General features: G+C 42.1%; 2 pseudogenes; one reads left to right on the forward strand and one right to left on the reverse strand.

The window, feature by feature from the left end:
- Positions 1 to 363: 363 nt before the first annotated feature.
- Positions 364 to 20,610, reverse strand: LOC141578287 (actin-related protein 3B-like; annotated as a pseudogene).
- Positions 20,611 to 20,645: 35 nt separating this feature from the next.
- On the forward strand, positions 20,646 to 23,158 carry LOC141578288 (uncharacterized; annotated as a pseudogene).
- Positions 23,159 to 23,418: the final 260 nt, after the last annotated feature.

A 23,418-nucleotide genomic window follows, 5' to 3' on the forward strand; every position in this document is an offset into this window, starting at 1 on the left:
AATCTAAATACTCATGAAGCAAGACCAGTGAACTCACAGAAAGCAAGAGGGGAAGGAACCCCTTGATCTTTCAGTCAACATGGAGGGTTAAAATTGTCCAATTTAAAAATACAGCTGGGCAGATAAGAATAAGAGATACTAGAATATTTAAATCAAATACTTCTGGCTAACTGAGTTATATTGCCAAGCATTTAAGTCACCCTCACTCCAAGAAAAGTATTTTACCAGAAATCTGGCCCTTAACAAATCCTATAAAACAGAAGTCAAATAGGACTATCTGCAGACTGGTGGTAAGGGTCTATTATTCTCAGAATGCTGGGCCTTTAATTTCAGAATGAAATCCAAGCATGTTACCCAAGCAGCTTATACCTTATATAGCAGATGGTGGACATCAATGGGACAGTTCTGTGTTACTTTGTCAACAACATCTGAGATGGATTGCATAAAATCCGGGTTGGTGAACAGAATTTTGTACAGATATAAAAGAAACAATACACATTTCTCTCAACAACTTTTTTAAAATGTAACTTTAACAAATACAGAATTCACTATGCCTTTTAAACCATCACATTGGAATGAATGTGTCAAATTAATCCAAGTGACTCTGTGCATGGAGTGATGGTGACATGTCCCTTCAAGAGATGAAATGTGTGGGTTTAGAGAGGGAAAATAAATCAAACAGTAACAAAGACAGACCAGCCCTGCCTTAAAATACACAGTGACTCAAAGTTTATATGAGATTGTAAAAAGCAAGTGCTCAGTGTATGTGACATGTAATGAAAAATATTGTAGATAATGAGCATGTGATGTATAGACACTAATGTCATGAAAAAGTTAGCCAGGTTATAAGAAAAAACCTAGTCAGTGACTCACACTGTAAATCTGAACTAGAAGACTGGGAATGGGGAATGGTGGTGGCTTCTAGGTGAAACAATCAATATGGTAATAACCATGTTATTAACTAAAAAATCTTACATTCAATTCCATAAGTGAAAGAAGCTAAAGTATAAGTAATTCAATTACAAAATTCTTAAAAATGCTTTAAAAATCATGAAAAGTGTCAATGTGCTCTAGGGAAGAAGGCGCCATGCAGCTGTTCACTGGACTTTGCTGGTTTATGTGTATTTTAACTGAAGACTATCACGAGCGAATGAGTGCCGTGATATCAGGTACTGTCAGACATACATTGTGTGCCATTTCCCTGAACAGTCATACACATCGAAGAACAGGCAGTGGTTTGTATTTACCTATTAAATGTAAACTGAATGAGGCAGAAAAATATACCAAAATACAAATAAAGTCCATTTTACTTAAACCTTAAAATATTGCCTCTTAGTTACTGCTTTTACAAACGCAGTAATAATTCTTTGTGACTACTTGCTAAACTGATGATATCTTTAATTCTTCTTTCCATGGCTGTCCTCAGACAGAAGTTTTATCTAACTTGCAGCAGGGAACACAGCAGGACCAGCTGTACTGGGTTAAATGTTGGACTGAGGATGGATCGTCATGTGTGATGGGAAGGTTATATGTACGCTATCGTACTCTTATACAGAGGCAAATTCCAATCAGTCCTCGAGATAAACTAGTTTTCATATCAGTAGGAGAAGAATTTCAAATCCATTCTCTTCTATTGCTCTTAAAGCTTCTTCCTAACTGCTCTTGGTTTAACCAACCATTAACTGTTTAACAGATAGCCAGACCCAAAGAGAAGCACGATGAAACACCCAGTCAAGTGCGTGGACCATGCAGGAACCAGAGCAGCCACTGAAGCTGCAGCCTACACTCCCAAGGTCCTCCCTGAAAGGTGGCCACCTCACTCGGGAGCCCCACGGGTATCCACTCTTGCACACACGAGGTGACAGCATTGCTCCACACACGTCATTCTCTGCACACTCAGAAAACAAATGTCTTACCTCTGGGTGAAAGAAAATTTCAGGGCCTGGGAAACTTTCCTAGCCAACATCGATAATGATTATCTTCTGGCTTATGGCATTGTTCCCTGTTTGCTGTTTGATCCACTTCGGCTGATCCACGTCATACTTGGCAAACTTCTTGACTATATTGGGGCAAATGTGACAGTACTTCTCCTGCAGATGCACACACAGAGATGTCACCAGGCATTAGCGACCACCCAGTCTGCCCTCCAGCAAACACCCAGTAACTCCAGCACCACAAACCCCCGACATCAGTCCTGCCCAAGGCCACAACTCCAAGGGACACTTACTGGGCTCAGTGATGTCTAAGAGCTATGCTCTGGCCATGTACTCTGCTTTCTTTCCAGCTCTGCTATTAGTCCCAGCCTCACTGTGTCACATGTTGCTGCCTACTATCTGAGATGATGTCTGACGGTGCCTATCAAGTCCCTAGTCTCCATCTCCTCTCTTCTTACTCCTTGTATGCCCCCACGTGGCACCTGCCCAGGCACTCGCTGCCACCCACTGGGACAAGCAGACCCACATCGCAGCCCAACCCAGATCTGAAGGCAGCAGATCTGGCCCTGTGGTCACCACATCCGATTGGCAGGTGGTTAACCTGCTCTGTGATCTGACACAGCACACTCAGTGGCTACATGACAGAGAGTTAGTGAGTGCCTAGGCACGTGGGATGCACAAGTGAATAAAACACACACAGACCCCTGCCCACTGGCCCATACACTAGCTGAGAGTCAGAGTAACAAGTGACAGTGATAAATAAGTAAATGGCAAAGCACTTTATAATGTGCTGGGACCATGAACCAAAGGAAAGCCCAACTTTGACAGGATGGATCTGCCACACATTGGGGCATGAGAACCCACTCAGTGCCAGCCCCAGCCTGTGCTGTGCAAAGTGTTTCCTCAGCTGGTGATGCCTGACTGGGGGTCTCTGGGTTGATCATCTGTCCTTAGAGCTAACCTCACAAGAACAGCAGTTGGCCCCTGGGTACCGGATTCTGAAAGTCAGCTTCCTGTGTGCCAGGTGGGCTTTGTTCAAAGCCTGCACTTTGTCAGGCCCAAAGCTGGTGCTCAGGAGGACCTCTGAAGACATTTTCATGATACTAAGTTCAAAATTTCTTAGAATCCCTGAAATGAAACCTAATACCATCCTTGGTATACTCTGCACAACTGTAAGACTGATGGGCCAGACTTGCTACACACCCCTGTGCTCACTGATAACTGAGTGAGTGGGTCAGTCCATACAACTTCAAATCTACCAGGCTGAGGGCAGAAACAGTAAGTTGTCCTAAGACACCAGGTCAATGTCTCGCAGCAACTCAGAGGCTTAACTGAAGGCAGGAAGTGCCTCCACAGAGTTGATGGTGTGCAGTGTGTCAGCCCCAAGTCCTGGACCACCACTGCCCCCACCAACAGAATCCACGCATCCACAGGCCCACTCCTGCCCACAGGGGCAACAAGACACAGGGTAACTCTGACCCACTCCCACAGAGAGAAGTGGGGCAAGAACTAACTGACAGCAGGGTTGGGGTGGCTGACCTGCAGGGAACACAAGGAGCTCTTCCACTGCCTACCTTCATGGCTGAGTGATACATTGTCACTGCCCAAATGGGCCAAACCTGGTTCAGGGTCAGAGATGGACCCCAGAGAGCCAGTGAGGAAGGTAAAGCCCACCATGAGGACTAGGAGAGCAGCCTCTGTCACAGTCAGCATACTCAGGGCCCTGCTCACCTGCATGGCCACCCCGACAGTCAGGAGCCAGAGGCTGTGAGACATATTGGTAACAGGAATGGGGAGGTGAGGGAACTTGGGTCAACTATCCAAATTTATTTCCTTGAAGAAACACAAGGAAAGGACTAGGGGAAGTTCTAGGAAATATTTTAACATAAAAAGAAAGTCTTATGCTACTTCTGTAAACCTTCCCCCAGGGGGAAAGGATTGACTCCCATGGGCTGCCCAGGACCACACACCCAAGCTGTGAAGTGACCCATCCCTGGAAACTCTAGTCCTGGGTACACCCGGGCACCCAGCCACCCTACTCACAGGGACCCTGACTCGCACCTGTGCACCCTGTCCTAAAAATACCTCTCCATCCACCAAGAGTGTCATGCAAAATGTGGGACTCCCCCCAGGCACTAGCTTTCCTTCAACCAGCTTGTTACTGGGTGCAAAAGTGGGAGGGAAGGGGGGAGGCTAACCTCCCTTAAACTCCCCTGCAGCTCAGAAACTATGTGTTCAAGGTCACATGTCAATTCCATGCTTAAATTTTTCTCCAAAAACAAAATCTTTGCTCTTTATATAATAATTATCCTTGTATTACTAAGAATCTCTTCATTTTGACTAAAACAAAACAAAAACAAAACAGTAATTTGTCCTGATTTTGCAACCTGAAGAGAAAATTGCTTTGAAAGGGGTCTGTCAACTGCTACCTTCATAGTGACACAAAGACCAAACCGATGGCTCAGTCAAGTGGGCATTTTAAATAAGGACCAATGAGCCATTTTCCTCCAAATCTTACTGATTTAATTTTAGAGCTTCCTGTAACTCCTCCAGCATGGTAACAGAGTCTAGAAAACACAGGTGGACTCTGTTCAATGATTCACCCTAGAACAGCATCACTCTGAATGGTAATTCACAGGGTACAGAACCACACACAGCAAGAGCTGGAAATGAGTTTGAATTCTGGCTGACTGCACAGGATTCCTCACAGTCACTGCTGCTGCTGTCTGCTCCTTACTCGGGAAATGAAGCCTGGAGGGAGAGGTGCAAGACACATTGGCTAATTGAAGGTTCTGTCTAATCAGGCTCCAATTAAATGACATCGTACTAGGCAGGATGCTCAATACCAGTTATCAAGCTGCTCTCATTTACAGCTGGAGAACTCCACAAGCATCCGTGTTCAGAGAAGAGGCTAAGCTTTCAGCCCCTTAATTCAAGTGGTAAACAGATGGAGACCCACATTCATGGGGAGGGGAGGGAAGGCACAGTGGGAGCAGGGGTGGTGGCCACAAGGGGGAGTGTGCAAACACTATTTCTCTCTCACCACCAAACTGGCCCATTTCCCATCTGTTTTTACCTTAATTGCCTTTGCGGTCTCCAGTGGTTGCTCAGGAGGGATTCCCACCTCCCTCTCCCTTGGCAGCTGTTGAATGAAATTCATATCTCTACCTGCAATAGGGATGTGTTTGATGCAGCTTCCAATTACCTAACCTTCCACCTGGGGAGACAGAGAGGCAAAACACCATGTGAGTAACTCCAGGAGGAAAGCCATCCCTGGACTCTAAGTTAGATTCATGCCCCCACATGCCCTGGCAATGCAAGCATTTACTGAATCTCCTCTCTGTGCAAAGCTCAGGACTGGGGGAGGGGGAATAAAATGACCATGCATGCAATTCCATTAGGAGAACTTGAGATGCTCTGTAAGCAAACAAAGTGGCCTTTCCATTAGGAATGTGAAGAGAAAACCACAGAAGCAGTTAATTTCCAAAATGCTGCTGTCTGTCCGAATAATGGGTCATTTTATTGTTCCTCTAACAAAAAGGAAAAAGTTTTAACTATTAATTTTATAAACATTTTTATTGAGTTATAGGCATTTTACAATGTTTTGTCAAATTCCAGTGTAGAGCACAATTTTTCAGTTATACATGAACATATATATATTCATTGTCACTTTTTTTTTTGCTGTTTAACTATTAATTTTTAAACCAACTACAAATTGGCTTGCATTTAAAAATCAACCACCTGGTTAGCATGCAGGACTTAGGGTGTGACAACCTGGACTCAGATCCTGGTTCCACATCTGTGGGCAGAGTAACCATGGCCACATCTGTTAACACATATGTTTCAACCTTGGCACCTTCACCCATCATATGCGGTGAGTGGGTGCACAGAAGAGACCCAGTGACAGGCAGCAGGTCAAGTACACAGCATGGTTTAGGCATGCATTAAAGACTCAATAACCGATCTGCTCACTCTAGTAAGAGCTGCACTTGGTAGGAAGGAACAGTCTGGCAGGTTCCCCTCAACCCTATGCTATGTGAGATCCATGCTGGGGGGAGTTTGGATCCGCTCACCCAGCTGCCCTCCCGGACCAGTGACCAGGCTGTCAGCCGTCACCAGCAGGAGAAGGCCAGGAGCTGTTGTGTGGTCCCAGGTCCTCACCAGCCCCCTGGGGTGCCACTCAACATGCAGGCCACAGGCTGGGAAGGTCCAGCTAATGCTGGTGGGAGTAGCTGTGCAGAGTGGACAATGTCCCCACCTGCACCAGGTAGAGGAGGCACTCTGAGCTCCCTGATGGCACTGGTTGCTTGTCACACACTCATGGAGACAGAAGGCTGGAGCAAATCCTCATCCATCTGACAGATGGATCAGTTCCACTATGTACAAGCACAGTTACCACTGAAGTTACAAGAACAGGTGACTGAATTCCTCTTATGTCTTCTGAGGTGCCCAACTTCTAGAAGTGAGAGAGTGTGTAGCCTTTCTCAGGAGCCCAAGCCAATTGTAAAATATTTAAGATCAAGATAAAAGATATGTACACATTATTAAAATAAAAAAGTCATAAGAACAGTAGCTCTCGCAAACAGAAACTATTCACAATTTCTATACTCAATACATTACATATAACATTTTCTAAAATTAATTCAACCCATGTTGAGTATCAGCTTCATCACAGATTAAATATATTAAAACAACCCACAGCCAATGGTAGGAAAACAAGTAAGTGAGTTGTGCTACACCCACATGATGGGCTGTCAGGTAGTTACTAAATATCTTTCCACAGAGTATTTAACCATAAAGATACATCAGGGATAAGTCAATATGCAAAATACAACCTCAGGAGCACATTGTACAATTAGAACATGAAATCAGATGGAGGGTATCCCAACTGTGCTTAAAATGTGTATCGTGTGTCTAAGAAAAAGAGCTCAGTAGACTATACCAAAAAAGTGTGGCACAGTCCTCTGGGCAGGTTTGTGGGTCATTCTATTTTCTTCTTTACATTTCTCCATTTTACCTAAATTTTGTACAGTAAATGAAATTTTTATAAATAGGGGGAAAAAAACTGCATTAAGAAACAGAGAAAAATTTGAACAACAACTTTCTCTGTGGGCCTGCACGTAGTGTGAAACTTGTTTCAGATGCACAGGGGAGGCCAGGAAGCAGACCCACAGGCACAGACCCTGACCTTGGCCTGCACAGACCCTGACCTTGGCCTGCACTGACCTCTGAGGACGTGACCTCAGAGAGGAGCCAGGCAGGACCACACAGCAAGTGGCACCTAAACACCTCACACCCAGGAGGGGGCAGTGTTCTGAGACTGGATGAAGGGGCTGTGAGCACAGAGCATTCTCTGCAGGCCTCCTGCCTCTCCTCACCCCCGGGCAAAGGGGACACTGGCAGGGTGCAATGACAGAGGGGAAAGATTTGGCTTTTTCCTCCTGACTGTAGACACATCAGCCTCCCCCTGCAATGATTTCTGAACTTTGAGGTATTAAAGCACCCGCATTAGTACATCATTTCTGCAACGTCCTGAAATAAAACTGACTATTTTTTAAATGAAATAAATGAATTGTTTTTTTAAAAAAAACTAGTTTGCATTTTTTAAATTAGTCTTAGTTGACTTACAAAATTCTGTTAGTTTCCAGTGTATAGCATAGTGATTCATTTATTGCATTTTTAAAAGGAGCTTAGCACATACACACACAAACCTATATTTGCACAAAAGATACTTGTAATACACAAAATAACAAACATTAGTATCAGGGGTTGCCTCCAAGAAGGGACGTGGAGGAGGAAAGGCAGGTCTGAATTCCCAATGTAACCCCCTCCAGATAGCTTCAATTAATTAAAAAAAAATCTTTAAATAATTCATTTAACTAGTCCATTGTACCAAATATATATGTATATATATATATAGTCTCTTGAAGCCTGAATTAGAAATCACTTCTGTAATATTTTGAAAATTAAAACCAAAAAGTGACATTGCAGAGCATCCTGCAAGTCAAGGGGTACAATCTCTCCTTCTTGGCTCTTAAAAAATTTTTAAAAAGCAAGAAAGAAATCCTCTCCAGAGGATTGTCACAGAACAGAAAATCATCCTCCAAATGTTCATGTGCTGCACCCACTGATATCCAGATTACAGTTCAGAATGAAAGTCAGGAAAACCCTCCTGGCAAAGTGACACCGGGGCCAAGCAGAGCCAGGGACATCAGACGACTGCTGACACCAGACTGCACAAATCTGCTACTGCAAATTTCCAACTGCCAGTGCCACAGACACTAGGCATCTTCCACTTTCTCACACAACTGTGTTTAAAGGCTCTTGTTACCTTTGCTAAGTACAGGTGTGTCTTCAAAAGTGGTGCTTTAATTAACAGAAGGGTTTTTTTTTCTTTCACTGCTTCCTTCACCTCAAATCAGGTTAGGCCCACAGACAGAGCAGAACTCGCTGCCCTGCTGACCATTGGGATATCGTGAGTGACCCCATCCTTGCTGTCAATGATGATTCCTGTTAATGTGTGTTCACCAACTTGTCATGATGTCCAGTACACAGCTAAGGCCAGCACTGCCTTCACAAATACCACAGAGACCATCAGCATGGGGACTTTCTCAAGTGTTCCACAAGCATGTCTTCAGGTTGGAGCAATAGGCCCTTTCTTTCTTACTGAGTCTGAATGACCTTTCCCTTCCCTACCTTCCATCTTCCTCCCAAATCCAAATTCCAAAGTGGACAACTAACATGTAAATTCTGTGCACTTAATCTGGAGGAGTCAACTTCTCAGTAAGATAAATCAAAGCTTTGCAAAGAAAAGCCAGAGAGAAAGGAATTTTATTGTGGAATCAGGAGGTTTTAATTTCTAATCCACTGGTTCCCAGTGTGGGTCCACAGATGGATTGCAATAAGACTACTTGTGGGGACTTTAGAAAGACAAAATACTGGGCCTGGCACCCAGAAATTCTCATCTGGCAGAACCAGGATAGTGGTTCTCAACCAGGTGCAATTTTGCCCCCAAGGAGCACCTGGAAATATCTGGTGACATTTCTCGCTGTCACACTTGAGGGAGGGGAGGCTGGTGGTGGTGCTTCCCCTGGTGGGTCAAGACCAGAGATGCTGCTAGACATCCCACAACACACAGCTCAGTACCCTCCACTCCCCTGAGGACTGCCCGATCCAAAATTTTGAGGCTGGAAACCCGTGGTCTGATATAAATTCTGAGAATGTGTATTTTGGAAAAAACACTTTTGAGGAGACCTTGCTGCATAGATCACTTTGAGAACCACTGGGCCAGTGTTTCCTGAAGTGTCTCCTAGTCCATGGAACAGAAACAGCTTAGGGGTGGGGGAATATTTCTGGTTAAATTTGGAAGTGGTGGAATAAACAGAGTTTTCTAATGTAGGCATTTTCAGAGTCTTTAAGACATCACTGTCTACTGAGAATCACCACACAGAGGACACAGCATGTGGAATCTTCCAAGTTAATTATCTATGCAACTCCTCCTCTTTTTTCCTACAAGGGAATAGAATATGCAGGAAGCATTTTGGAAAACAATTTTATCATTTATTCCCCCAAATTTCAGTCAATTCCCTTATATAGAGGCAGATACATTACACCTAAAAACAACAAAACCCCCCATGAATAACAAGCAGCTTCAGGGGAAGTTCTGCAAACTCATGGAACCACAGGAGCTCAGATCCACAAAGGGAAACCCTTGAAAGACATTTATTTTGTTTCATTTTGTTTTGTTTTAACAGATTCTATAGTATATTTTCTTTTTTTATGATCAGAAGTAAAAAAAAGCCAAAGAACAACACCTACATCTTGATCTTGTCTTCCTGAAGATACTTTAGATTTTAATGAATGTAAACAGACAAAAGCTGGACAAACTCTACACCAGCAGTAAAAACATAAATCACAGAAATTGCTCTGTACAGTGTTTGAGCTCGGACCTGAATGGGATGAGTTCATGTGCACTTGCGTGCATGGGAAAGGAAACCACACCACACAATCTTACAGAGGCCTCTAGAATCACCATTTCTTCCACATTAGACAACTAAGGTCACTTGGGAATCATGAAAGTCACTTGTCCTTACCTGAACTGCAAAGTAGAGTCCTGGTACATTAAATAATTTGAACATAATTTCTGCAAGATATTCTCTATTTTCTGGTGTATTCAGAGGAGGTTCTGTCTGTAAGGAAATATTCACTATATTTAGTGTTCACCCAAATTTCATGTAATTACATCAGAACGGCAATAAGTTAATCTAAAAGCATGTTCATTAAGATGCTGTACAACTCCTTAATTTGACAGACAGAGTACACCCAGAGTGATTGATTAAACACATTTTGGCTGTGAGGTTTAAAATCTTTGAGAGAGCAAAGCCTCTCTAAACACTTCTGCTCTTACTAATCCACCCCAAAACAAGAACAAGCTACAGAAAAGGAAACTCCACCTCGGATAACAGAACACCCAAACACCGTGAATCTGAAGAGACGTGCACTGAGCTGCCAAGGGCAATAACAGCCCCACTGAGACCAGATGAGTGAGGACATGGAAAGAGAACACCAGTGACTTCAGATACCAGGCAATATCCAGTTCTCCAGAGAAGAGCAAAAGCAGAGAGCCCTTGCTTGGATTCAGAGTAGTCTGAGCAGCACAGCTGCAGGAGCCTCGCTCCCCAGGCCCCTCCCCTCAGAGCACAGGCGGCAAGGTGAGAAGTTACACCTCCACCATCTGCTGTGAGAAAGACAAGCCTGGGACAGAAGCTGCTTCAGCCAGACACTGCCCACCACCCAGCCTAAACCCAACACACAGCCAGTTCAGAAAGATCTCCCCTCACTCAAAGATGAGGAAAGAACACAAGAAGACTAGCCAAACATCAAATAAAAACACTCATAGAAAAAGAGAGGGGAGAGAGGAAAATAGGAAAAAACAAATGGCAGATAAAAAACATGTACCCAGAAAAATATAAAAATAAAGCAGATGAAAATCATGACATAGATATCCGAGTTTTTTGAAATGTCTATTTAAAATAATAACTATTATCTAATAGGAGGAAATTAACAGGATTACATAAAGATAAAAATAAATAAACCTACTTTTTGTCATTCAGCAATATGTTGAACATTTTTCCATGTTAATAAATATGGATTTACATCACATATTTAAGCTAGGGAAAAAAAGAGAGAGAAAAGGAGAAAATAAAAAACAAAGAAAGGAAAAAAAATCTAGGCCTTTTGGCAAAAAAATAAATAAATAAAAATCCACATTACCCTTTGTTATATACTGAGCTGTGTGTCCCAAAACTCTTATGCTGAAGCTGCAACCCTCAGGTGACTATGTTTGGAGATGAAGCCTCTAGAGGGGTAATCCAGGATCAGTGAGGTCACAGGACAGCACTAACATCTCTGCAGGATAAGGCAGAGGGATCAGGGAGCTCTCTCTCACTCACACACAGAGGAAGAGCCACACAAGGACCTGGTGAGAAGGAGGCCATCTACAAGCCAGGAAGAGAGATCTCACCATAAACCAACCATGATGGCACCTTGATCTCAGACCTAAAGCCCCCAGAGCTGTGAGAAAACAACTGTCTGTTGTTGAAGCCACTCAGCCTATGGTGTTTTGTTAGGCTTATTGAGTAGAGCAACATACTCTTAAAGCAGGAAAAGGGCAGCCTGTCTTGGCCATTGGCACAGCTGCATGCAGGACACTGGGACACACAGGGCCACATTTACAGAGTTTTCTGGCAGGAAAATATGACCCCAGAATTCTATATCTGGCCACACTGCCAATCAAGTCTGTTGCAAAAACAAAATATCTTTAAACATACAACAACTTGAGAGAATTTGGTTTCTATGAACCCTTCATGAATTAACCATCAGACAATAAGCTTTAGCCAAATAATAAGAATGCATAAAGTACAGCCAAAGACTTACAGTGAGCAAGTAGTCCATTTAAGATGTAGGGATAAATGCTTTTCTTTTCTGGGAGAATCTATAGCTATAGAACAGAATGTAAATATTATAAATTAAAACAACAGGAGTAGTATCAAGTTGACAGGCACAGATGGAAAGGAGGAAAATATAAAGACACTGATGCCCTTGTGTCATGGAATCAAAAGATATTGTTTTCTTGGTAGAGCAACAGAGACACCACTAAACATAAAGTCACAAACATAAATATCAGAGTAAGTACACTAACATAAACAATCAAAAGCAGGTGATAGAAGAAAGGAGGAGGAGGTAAGAAATGTGGCCATGTACCAACGTGGTCGCTAAGCACAGTTGGAAGTAATCATCCCTAAACAAATACAGGTAAATATCTTATACAAAAGTACAGTTATGTTAAAATATGTTTTACCAATTATCAGAACTAATATGCACCCAATAGAAACCAAAGAGAAAGCCAAGCCTGAGTTTTAAAATATCCATACATAAATAAAACACACTAAAACCAGAAAGCACAGCACCAGAAAAGCAGCTGTGACCACACACACCTGCCACACAGCCCAGGCCATTTCAGCACGGGCAACGGGAGAGCTCCAACTCCAATCAGCCCAGCTACACCCCACCTTCGATTTTACCAAGTTTGGAAAGTGATTTCCTCTCTCCACGCATAATTAGCACTGACTTCACAGGAGTCTAAACAAAGTGCTCATGGCAGCACCTGGCATGGGGAATGTACTCAGTGAAAGTGCATTATTATCACTAAAATCATCAGCATGTACCAGTGAGAAACTCACCTACTGAAGAGAAAGTCTCTGAACAAAGACTATGAGACAAAATCAAATTCCATTGTCAAGCCAAGGGACATCTAAAACAAGGTGCCTCAGAGAGGTGCACAGTTGTCACAGCTTCCAAGATCAGAAACTACATAACTGCACATAACAAGGAACTGATTACACAGATTAGGTCACATCCATAAAATGTAACACTTTGCAGCAAATAAAAAGGATGGGCAGTGTGTCTGCAGATATGAAACAATATCTACTATAAATTTGCTACATGAAAATAGGCCTCTCCATACATACACATTCTTAAATATACTTCTGTATCTACAACATTTTTTTCAAAAAGCAAGGTGTATGAGGGAGAGAAATGAGGAGCTGTTTATGGGCACAAAGTTATATCTTGCAAGATGGAAAAGTTCTAGAGTTCTGTTACACCACAATATCAATGTAGGTAACGTTAACAAATGATATATTTAAAACTGTGTTTAGTGGGTAAATTTCATATATTTCAAATTATAATTTCTAAAATTTTTAAAGTAAAAATCAAAATGTACCATAGTATGTCAATTTTGTTACCATTTTATGAAGCAAGTTTATGTATAATCCATGTGCCTTCACATAATTATTGCTGGTTAAGCACCAGTAAAGTTGGTTTCCTCCAGGAAGGGGATCTGGAAGGCAACACAGAAGTGGGAAGGAGACACTCTTGCACTGGAAATCCTACTGCACCTTTTGAATTCTGTGCTGTGTGTATGCTAACTCTTCAAGCAAATAATCAAATCTGGCTATCAACTAGCTGGGGGCTTTAGTTTATACTCCTGTCTGATACAAAGCTCAAACATCATGCCCCAAGTAAGTTTTAATTACTCTGATTAGAATCAACACACTCCCTGAATGGGAGAGAGAAAGCAATCTTAAGACATAGACAAGAAATAATAAAGTCATCAAAAGCAGATTGTAAGTAAGTGATCTAAACATTATTCAACAACACATTACTTATTTTAATGTGCCTACCTCAAGGGGATGAGATCAAATTAGTTAATACCTCAATGTTCCCAGTACACATTTAGCACTGTGTTAGTGATTACTATATCAGATTTTTTTTTTTTAGTTTTCTTTCATTTAAAGCACATGAAGAATAGCTGTGGATTCCAATATTTAGGTTACAATATATCTCCTTATGGCACCTCCTATCAACCTGAAAAACAGGCGTAATAACTACCTACCCCACAATTGTCTGTGGGATTAAATAAGTGAGTTAATTCATGCAAATGCTTGGTGGGGAGAGGGCTGGGCCTTTAGCAAGTGCTGAATATATCAACAATCAACTGTAATATCAAGAATATATCTCAGGCCAGAAGAAATTGAATGAATTAACTCCAGAGACCTAGAGTCTTCTCTTACATTGAAGAGGAATCCAAGCACCTTAATAAGTTAATTTTATAAACAAAACATTTAAACTGATTAGAGGGGGGAATAGGATGAAGAGAGGAAGGCTAGAAAGGTATGCAAAGTGGGAGCATAGTCATGCAATGTTTCCTTCCTGCCTGGTTTAAAAAAAAATGTGAGCCTATAGAAGGCATTCCAACAAGAAGTAGATTAACCCTGGCTCTGGATTCTTCCTGGGTTTAATTTCAGTGTCAAGTGATGTTCCAAATAAATCCCAGATGAATGAAAAATATATATAAACATCAAAGGAAAGTAGGTTTACTTACATAAAAATTTACAATTATAGATGTTCAAAAACATAACCTACAAAAAATCAAGTGAGAAAAAGTATCTGCTTATGACAAAAAATTCTTATCTGTTATATGAAAGATTTCACACCATAAACAGATTGTGGCCATACATACAACAGAAAATTATTCAGCCCTAAAAAAGGAAGGAAATTCTGACACATGCTACAAGGTTGCTGAACCATGAAGACCTTATACCAAGTGAAATAAGCCAGTCATGAAAGGACTAATACTGGATGTTTCCACTTATATGAGGACCCAGAATAGTTACAGTCATAGAGACAGAGGGGGGATGGTGGGGGCTAGGGCTGGGAGAGGGGGAAAGAGAGTTATTCTTTAATGTGGACAGAGTTTCAGTTTGGAAGATGAAGAAGTTCCTCAGATGGATGGTGGTGATGGTTGCACAACAATGTCAATGTACACAACTCACCAAACTGTACATTCAGAAATGGTTAAAATGATAAATTTTATGGTATGTGCATTTTATCACAAAAGAAAAATTTAAGTAGAATAAAGTTCAAAGAAATCATAGCAACAATAAAAGCAATAAAACACTGATATGTACAAAACCCAGGACATGAATAGGCAATTCACAAAGGAGAAAATACAACTAATAAATACATGAAAAACTGCTTAAGATCAAAGGTATTCAAACTGCAAATTAAAAAGTCAAATAATCAAAAATGATATTAATCAATCCTAAGAGTTCAAATAATGTGGCTTCTTGTACATTGAAGATTTCAGTGTGAAATTGTATACCAGAGATTCAAAATTATTAACACATCTGGACCTCCAAATTATATATATATATAACTTTTATATTCTTAATATAAAAATTCTCTAAATATAGAAAAAATGTGCAAAGATTACTTTATGTTATGTCTTACAAAACCAAGAAACTGGAAACAAAAGTAAACATCTAAAAATAGTGGGGCTGCTAAACAGACAGGAAACAACCACTGGATACATGATTGCATGACCATTAAAGCGAGGATTATGAAAACCGTGCAAGAAAATGGGGGAGAGGGATGGAGGACACAATATTGAATGCAAATCATATAAAAACATGAGTGAAAAGATTAAGTATATCTATACTAAATGTTAATATTTATGATAATGGGATAGGAGTGTGAAAAGCCCCACAAGCATCTTCCAAATTTTCTAAATCGCACTTATAGTTCTATAATAAGAAAAAAAAATTCATTACAAGAGTTGTGAAACCCTGAGTTACAGCCCGTGTGCGAAGGCCACAGAAACTCCCAATACAACTTCCTGGTTTATTTCTCCACAGGCGGAGAAGCTAACAGAAGAAAGACTTCACCCCAGGGCAGAAGCCACAGCACATCCTGGTGTGGCTTTTCCCTAGCCTGTTGGCTCTGTAACGTGGAAAACACTTTCCATATCCAACCACAGTTGTGAAGACAGCTGAATTCTTGATCTGCCACTGTCTTCATACCTGTAGTCACATCATTATGGCAGGCACTGCAATTTCCCTACCCAGTATCTATTCTGCCTTCTGCCTTAATGACAGACCACTGATCAATCACAGGCCCAGAAAACAGCATTTCCCAGACTTCCTGGTGTACAGGGATGGCTAAGTAAGTTCTGGCCAATAAGAAGCAAAAGTTATTGGATGTGTCTTCTGGGAAAGCTCCTTACAAGGTTGAAGGTAGACTCATGTAGTAGGCCCACTTCTGCTCTTAACCCCTTCTTTCCTGGAATATGGAGGTGATGACTGGAGCTGCAGCAGCTAACTTGTGATCTAAGGCAATCTTAGAATGGAAGCCATATGCTAAATATACTAGAGCACACAGATCCCTAATGACACCAGAAACCTGACCTACCAGCACTGCCCTCCCTGCTACAAATGACTTTAAGAAAAATAAAACCTTTAACTTGCTTAAATCACTGATTTTTACACTTTAGTACTTGCTGCCAAACAATTCACCATCTGTGAAGAACTAACATTAAAATCTATACACTTCCATTAAGAGAAAGTTTACAATAAAATTAGGTTCTCCTGGTTCCTGAATCAAATTCAGCATTATTAAAGACACATTCTTCTGGGTTCTCAGAACCATAATCATAAATCTATGTTTTCCTCAATCCTCCTTTTCTCCTATGTTTACCACCAGTAATTGTTCCTTTAGAGGACTAATTTAAATAAAACCTTCCAAAAACCATTATTTATACATAACGAGATCTAAATTGGAGATATCAAGTTTTTCTTATTTTTTAAATACTGAAGTATATGATTAAATCTTCACATGAATGTAAGTTACATAAGCATTTTATTCATAATAATGGTAAAATATCATCAAATATTAATTCAAAAATGAATAATTAGTCAGTAATATAAAAATCAATCCATATTTCTGGATAAAGAAAGCAAGCTGAACACATGCAACTAATATTGCTCCAGTCCCAAACCTCTCCATAACTGCAGTAAAGAAATATTTTTAAAAACATAAATCCTCAAGGAAGGGCAAGTAGGAGTGGAGATGACAATATACTGAAAATGGGAAGAACACGGGCCAGCAGTAACAGACTCAGCAGTGCCAAGGATGTCCAGCTCCACACCGGCCAGTGCTAGTGTACAGGACAGAGCAGGTCTGAGCCACCCTCATGAACCAGGAAGGGAGTTACTGCGGTAAGCCAGGACAAGCCACATGTCATGGTGAATATTATGTGTCAGCTTGACTGGGCTAAGGGGTACCCCGAGAGCTGGTAAACCGTTCTTTCTGGGGTGTGTCTGAGAGGGTGTCTCTGGAAGAGCTTAGCATGCAGCAGACTGAGTTTGGAGACCTGCCCTTGCCAATGTGGGTGGGCAGCACACAGGCTATTGAGGACTTGATTGGAACAAAAGGATAAAGGAAGGGTGACCCTCCATCCCTGAGCTGGGACACACATCTTTCCTGCTCTCAAGTGGATGGCAGAGCTCCTGGTTCCCAGCATCCTTGGGCAGCACTGCTGCTTGCTCTTTCTCCCCTGATTCATATTCAAAAAGGTTTGCAAATCTCCTCTACAGTTACAATTCAATTTCCCTTCAAGAGCACTGCAGTTCTTTAGAATATATGATTCTGTCTTGAACTCTGGGAAATTCAGTATTAGAGAAAAGAGTGTGGTTCCCATTTGCTATCTGTTTAGTCCACGTGACCAACATGAGTTGAGTCTCTGAAACTTCTTGAAAAACATGAGCCGTACTGAGCTCATTCCCACCATGGATGTGCAGATGTCTGTCATGGCAGTCAGAAGGGACAATTTCATAGGCTACTGAGGGAACTTTAATTTAAAACTTTTAGACTCTTTTACACCAGGAAGCCATTAGCTGATGTAGTGGTTCAGTAAATGTCTTCAATGAATTTCTGGACATGGCCACAAATCCCTGTACCTGCTTCACTCCCCTTCAATTATCCCATTAACTGATGAGGAAGGACATAAGCCTGAGATAAAACCACCCTTCTCATAACTTCCTCTGTCACATCATGCAGCAAACACACCTGCTAACTTCAAAGTACAATAAATGTAACACAATATTTTCTTATGTTTAATGTAATAAACAATTATTTTTGAACATTCACTTCAGATACTCATTTTTGGCAAAGGATTTAAGCTTTTCCATATTCATACCAAACACCTCCAGTTCGTTCCCAGCAATTGGTTTTATTGTACTGCGGTGTATATGCCAGCTAGAGCAGAAAAATTCCTGGTAGGAAAAATTTCCTGTGGGCTGTGTCCTGGTGATTGCATTTGCTCCACAGGCCTAAGACTCAGACTCCCTCTGAGCAGAGCAGGATGGGGCAGGCAGGGAGAGGAAGCTGGACCCCAGGCCCATGCCTGGAGTCCTACCAACAGGTAGTTATGTGACGTACGAGAGAAGGGAACATGCCAAGCATGGCAGGTGGGAGTCTGTAATTTGTTTTGGCTGTAAAGACAAAGCCACTCAGACATACTGTCAGTTTCCTGGCTCCATGTATTTTACATAAACCATCGTAGATACACAGGAGAGAAAATACACAGTGGCCTGTAAAACACAGTACTTGGATGTGGCAATTCCTAGTTGTGAAGATACAGCCAGGAAAAAGCTTAGAGCACTTTCAAGGACTTGATTTAATAGACACAAAATATATAGATTCCACTAACTACCATAACAGCCTTGTACTTATCATATTTTAAGCCAGATAATTCTAAAGAATATTCCATATTTAACATTAGGAAGAAATATATAATTGGATCAGGGACCATTTGACAATGCACTAGCATGGAAAAAATGCAAAGCTAAATTATGTAGGTTTTAATGTGCAGCTTATGTTACATGCAATTGCTCTCCTTAAAGTAAGTGTTTTATACATGTAATTAATTTTAACTTAAAAAGAACATAAAACAATGAAAACAGGCTCCACAACCAAGAGACACTTCTCTTCATTTCTCTGTATTGTTTTATTTCATCTGAACAAGATCAATTACATCCACAATATCAGGGCCCGTAACTCAGCTCAGTGTTAGAGTGAGATTTAACCTTGGCAAAACAACACCTTGACTCAGCTCCCTCTGCTGTAAGAAGCAAAGGTCAGAGCCATCCAGTTATTTCAGGAGGACACCTAACTACACAGGTGGTTTCCTAATCAAACCCATTCCTCCCTCCTCATTCCTTGCTGCTGGAGGCCGGTTTAGGTACTTACCTCTTGGGGCCAGGTGATGAGATGTGGTCCCCTCACCAGCAACAGGAGAGAATCTTGACTCATCAAAATGTACCAAAGTAATTTTGTTCCCCTCTAGGGCCCACACTGGGCACGGACAGACAGGGCAAATCTGCTAGGAAGGTTTCTGTGGAAGAGACTCTTAATTCTAAAACTCTAAAAGTAAATACACCAAGAGTCAGTACAGGAACTCGGGCAGCCACTCTGGGGCCTGAGAGGAACCAGCACAAGAGGCCAAACAAGTGAATTAGGCTGGGTTCTCACCTCCATCTCTCAGCTGCTCAAGTAACCAGCCCTGAGTGTCCTGACCCTGGCATCCTGTTTTGTGGGATAATAAGCCCTCTTTGGTTTTGGACATTTTGGTTGAACCTTCTGTTATTTGCCCAAAAAGCACTCCAACTCATACAAAGAGCTTTAGCGGGAATTAAAAACTCCCCAGAGAAGAATATCCTGGGTTTAAAATCTAAGCAACCCAGAATCCACAGGGCTCTTCTCTCAGTCCCAGTTACTCACCATCAAAAATTGATGGCCCTCAGGTTCAGCTCAGGGAAAATTAAAAATAACTTGTTCAATGAACCTCTCCATTAGATCTCAGTCTTCAATTATTCCATGTCTTATTGGCCACTAAAGGAAGAGAAAACAAACTATGTCAAGCTTCAGTCCATGTCAGTAAAAGCAACAGTTTTAAAAGCACTGGCCCAGAAGAGACTGAGTTATTAGAGAAAACAGGTCCTTTGCACTGGGTGAATGTTAATTTATGTAAAGAAATAACAGACACTTTACCAGAAATATTAAGTTATATTATCATTTATATTCTACTTCGCATCTCTAAGTACAAAGTATCATCTTAACAGTGGAGTAACAGATGGAAAAGTACAGCTAATCTGCCATACCATTCCATTTGGAGTTTGGAGGTTTTTAGAACAAATACCTAGTTAAACAATTTTAGTGCTTCTTTTTAATTAATCAATCTACAGCTCTTCTACATCTGACAGGTTAGTGAGTCAACCTGCAATTTTCCACAGAAGCAGGTCTTGCTCTCACATGAAGCCCAGCATTCCCAGAGTCAATCCTGCATTCCGGGGTTTTGTAAATTCACTTGATTTCCCCACATGAAAAATACCTTGTTCAACTAACACAACACTGTAAATCAACTATACTTCAATTTTGAAAAATACCCCATACAAAACCAACAACAACAAAACCTCTTTTCCAACACAAGAATAAAATACACAGCTCACAAGTACAATTGCTATGAAATCTACCATTTTCCATGATTCATCCTACTGCTCTGTTCTTGGTGATACACTTACAGAAGCAAATCCCGGTGGGGAGTTTACCTTTGTGGCATACGTGGGTTTATTTATGGCTTCATCCCCTATGAAAAAGTCCAGGTCATCAACTCCCCTCAGCACCCTCCTTTGGGCTTGGTCAACCACCTTTGCTGACTCTCTGATGGCAATACCTTTGGGAGAACAGCACAAAGATTTCTGTCAGCATCCATACTCATTTCAAGGATCAAGGAAGCATAATATAACCCTGTGTATGTACAAGTAAATTTTCAATGCCAGGGTCTTATTAGGAGTTGAGTGTGTTCACAGAAAAGACGCTATCACAGAGCACATAAAGTAATACAGAAACCTTTCTTATGTTCTGGTATTATTTTTAGTGCGGCACAAAGGAGCCTAGCTGGTCTGCTTTTAATACTGACAAAAGATGAATTACTAAATTTTTCAGTTTCATCTGAAAAAACATCCCTCATGATAGTGAAGTGAAAAGCACATATCAATCGGTTCCAAATTTTAGAATACAATGTAGAAGGACACAAAATTAAAAATATAATGTGAAAGAAGAAAATAAACTGAAAAATGCTCATACACTCTCAAGTCATTTTAATAAAACTGTGTCAAAAAAAATAAAAATATATTTTTATTCTTCTTACAAAATCAATAAAAGAAAAAACTGAGGTTGCTGACTAATATCTGAGAAGAAAAATTCTATAATCAAACAACTGTATTATGTAAAAATATTAATGGCTTTATGATATATTATTTTAATAACAGTTTAACCACGATATTTAGGAATATACTTATATTTAATAATCATATGAAACTTCACTGTAGAATTTAACATCTAATGAAATGTGGAAAGCTTCATGAAGATTCAATTTTCCAGTTAAATTCCTAACCCCTGGTCACACTTTGCTTTCCCATAAACTCATCTTCATCAAATTTATTCCAAAACAAATGAGTAAACATATACAACCATTTTTAAAAGTAGAGTATTTGTAGTTCCCAATTTATTAGAAATGAAGAATAACAGCAAAGCTAAGGGAGTGAATTTTAACCCTTGCCCTCAGAAAGGCATCTTGAAATAATAGCTTGAAAAGGTAGGAAAAAAAAAGAGGTACAGGACAGAAATCACTTTGCTCACCTCCTCTTCTGACTCCATCTCACTGCCGCACTTGGTCCAGAAGCTTTCAACTTACAGAAGGTGACACAAATCCAAAGCGCAGGATTTCTGCAGGACTAAGGCAGCAGGCGTGACGTGGACGTGCTGGGGGCGGAGCCCAGAGGAAGCATCCGGGGCAGAAGCAGCGGTCGTGCCAGGACCACGAGGCCGAGAGTGGGGCTGGGGAGGTCTGGAGGGCCGGGACGAACTGCGGCAACTGCAGCCACAAACACACCCGTCCCCGAACACAGACCCCGCCACGGGCGGCGCACTGACGGGCACCGCGCAGCCACCTGTGCACAGGCAGCACGTCAGAGGGCCCTGGCGGGACGGCCCGCAGCCGACACCAAACGCCTCGCGCGGCCGCGGCGCTGCTGCCGGGCCGGCGGGAGCCCCTGCAGCCGTCTCCCCGCACCTCGCGCCCCGCTCCGCCCTAGGCGGCGGCGTCAGCGGCGGGAACCGGGGCGAGCGGGCGGCGGGCTCCGGGGAGAGCCGCAGACGCCCGGGCGGAGGCCGCGCTCCCTCCAGGGCGCCCTGGCTGCAAGGACCGGCGCTCGCTCCTCGCCCCGCGTCGGAGCGGCCTCCGGCTCGGGACTGGCCGGCCGCGTCGCCCTGGGCCCCGACTTGCCCTCGCCCCCGCGCCCCGGCGGGGTGGCGGCCTCCGCAGGAGCCGCGGCAGCGAGAGCTCGCCTCTGGGATGAGGTCCAAGCCCCCCTAGGCCGCGGACCTAGGACCGCGAGGGCTTCAAGAAGCGGGCGGCGTCCCTGTGCTTCCGGAGCGAGCAGGAGGACGAGGTGCTGCAGGTGGGCAGGCATCGGTCCCGGACCAGTGGACTGGCCCAGGAGGAGGACTGGAGCCCCAGGAGGAGCCTGCCGGTGCTGCCGTGAGGGAGGCTTACCAAGAGGCTGGATTCAAAGGAAAGTCAGGCAGACTCCTGGGCATATATGAGAACCAAGACAGAAAGCACAGGACATATGTCTATGTCCTTACTGTCACTGAAATATTAGAAGACTGGGAAGATTCTATTAATACAGGAAGGGAGATAGAGTGGTTCAAAGTAAAGGATGCCATCAAGTTCTCCAGTGTCATAAGCCTGTACATGCAGAGTATCTGGAAAAATTAAAGCTGGGTTGCTCGACAACCAGTGGAAATTCCACAGTCCCTTCCCTTCCAGAGAGTAACACCTTGTTTGTAGCTGCTGCACAGCGAACCTCTGGGCTGCCATCCAGCATAAGATAGACAGGGTTGGAAGGACCTCTTCCACCATGTGCAATCTCATGGGCAGAGGCTTCTTTATTTTCCTTGACAAATATCTGAAGGACGCTTACAAACTGAATTTGCCATGCGGGATTTTTTTTAACAATCTGCTTGATTTTTAGGTGCTTTCAAATCTTCTTTAAAAAGAAAAAAGATAGTGTAAAATATTTTAATAAGCCAAAGCCATGTGGATTTTTTTTTTTTTAGATGCCTTAAATGTGCTCTTCCACCCAGCCCACCCACCTTGTTATTTTGGTTGGCATTTTCACTTTTTCCCCAGTATTTTTTTATCCATTTGATGTCAGTCTGTGGTTTTTGTCAGATCAACATACTTGTGGTTATATTATCCCGGTGAATTGTCTTCTCATTCACAATATTAACATATTCAATGAATCCATTTGTCAACTCGTTTATCTCAATTTTCACAACTGGTACTATGTCACTAGCTACCTGATATGGCCAATTCCCCTGTAACTCAATAGTCCCTTAATACAGAGTTTAACTCTATGTAGCTGGTGAGTTTTAGGCAGTTACTCTAAGCAAAATGCATGTAGTAGATATCTTATCATGGAACCTGTATTCATGGAATTGAATTAGGGTGCTCAGTTGC

This window comes from Camelus bactrianus, chromosome 8, assembly GCF_048773025.1.
Source record: "Camelus bactrianus isolate YW-2024 breed Bactrian camel chromosome 8, ASM4877302v1, whole genome shotgun sequence".
Taxonomy (NCBI): Eukaryota; Metazoa; Chordata; class Mammalia; order Artiodactyla; family Camelidae; genus Camelus; species Camelus bactrianus.